Here is a 1,852-nt window from a genome sequence, read left to right on the forward strand (position 1 = left end):
CAAAGTGTAGTACAGGGCTACAGGACAAATTCTGAGAGTACTTGACTGACCTTATCAGATACGAAAGTTACATTTCTTGTTATATAGGCCTTGCTTTATCTTAACCATCCAGCAGGAAATTATAAAAACGAGGTATCTAAAGTAAATCCGTATTAATACAATGAGTTGTAAAAGGCTCAAGTCAATAACTTCTGAGGGTAACCCACTAATATTATAGACTGCTAGACAGTGTTAGATTGCTTAGCTGAATTCAAACACCTATAGTATTTAGATGCCAACAGAATATCCACCTCTGACAAGACTGAAAAAAAAAGGGGGGCATACAAAGGAAAGATCATTTTGTATTTATATATACAAAATAGGATAGATATACAGCTACTTTCGCTTAATTCAATGAGAAGAAAGAGGTGTACTAATAGTGTTTGGACAGAATATCCTGTCTGCCTCTTGTACTGTGGATAACCACTAAGAAGATAACAATGTACAATGTATTGATTATTGAAACTGTCCTATTAATTAGCTTTGAAATTGTCTCATTCATATTTATTTCTCAATAAAATTTTTTTTAAAAATAAAAGCCCTACCTTTGAGCACAGAGGTATTGGGGAGGTATCTAGATATAAGCCATAACATTGTCATTGAAAATATCAAATACTTCATGTCATTATAAACATCTAAAATTAAGACAAATTAAGTGTAATTTTAGTCCTCTCCTTATCTCTTCCTCCCATTATTCCAGATGAGTGAGGTTAAATGCATTTGCAGGAAAAAGAGGGTTATAAAGTCCTAGACAAATGTTTTTCTAAAGCAAAACCATACCATACCATTAAGTAAAGCTCAATTTAGATTTTTCAAAGCTCGATAGATTGAAAAGCAAGTTGTTGAAACTCATGTGTGTTTCAGCATTCCTGCAGCTGGAAATCTCTGCATCTCAGCAGTAGCCCTTGTATGGAGGGCTCTAGAAGACAGAGGGGGCAGATGCTGTCATTGTAGACATTAGTTGAAATTCTACATTCTTGACCTTCACACATTCTTCATTTGTGAGTTCCTAGTGGGCTTAATTTATGAAAAGCATAGAACACATTCCTGACCATAGACCAGAGATAATTAATTTAAGATATTTAATTCAACTTGAAAGAACCAAAGATGAAACATACTGTCTTTCCATCAGCCTCCGTATCTATACCTGCAAGTCTGTTTTTTGGGGTTTTTTTTGTTTTGTTTTGTTTTTCCTAACAGTACCCTTTAGTTAGAGAAAATGTAAATGAAAGTTTCAGGATTCAGCTTAAAAGTGGAAACACTTTACAGCTGTCATGGCTAATTTGACAGTAAATATGAGCACCAGTAATTCCCTTAATATTTTTTTGAATATGAATCTTAGAAGAAAACTGGGTGTAGTGGCACATACATTTAGTTCCAGCATTTTGGAGGCTGAGGCAACAGGATTTCTGTGAATTTAAGGCCAGCCTGAGCTACATAGTGAGACTCTGTCTCCATGAAAGAAAAGAAAAAAAGAATCTTAGAGGTCAAAAATTAATACCTCTAAAGCTCCTGTTGATAGGTTAACTCTTCAGATGTATTATGTTTCATGTCTGAAATTGACTTTCTTTATTATAGAAAGGATCACCAGTCCACAAAACATAAGAGTAATTGTTGAAACTCAGCTGAGTATTGATTTGGGAGCATCTCCTTCATTTTTTACATTCTTTTTTTTTTTCTTTTCAAAGTTTTAAATGAGACAGTTTCAAATCAAATCAAAAGTACAGTTTCAACAAATAATACACTGCATATATTCTTCTTAGTGGTTAATTGCTGTACAAGATGCAGACTTGTGATCCTACTTACAAACGCC

General features: G+C 33.9%; 1 protein-coding gene across 6 annotated transcripts in view; it reads left to right on the top strand.

The window, feature by feature from the left end:
• Frmd5 (FERM domain containing 5) overlaps positions 1–1,852 on the top strand; it is a 362,213-nt gene that overhangs the window by 296,556 nt on the left and 63,805 nt on the right. The gene's annotated exons all lie outside the window — the stretch shown is intronic.

Source organism: Octodon degus, unplaced genomic scaffold (assembly GCF_000260255.1).
Source record: "Octodon degus isolate 3935 unplaced genomic scaffold, OctDeg1.0 scaffold00002, whole genome shotgun sequence".
Taxonomy (NCBI): Eukaryota; Metazoa; Chordata; class Mammalia; order Rodentia; family Octodontidae; genus Octodon; species Octodon degus.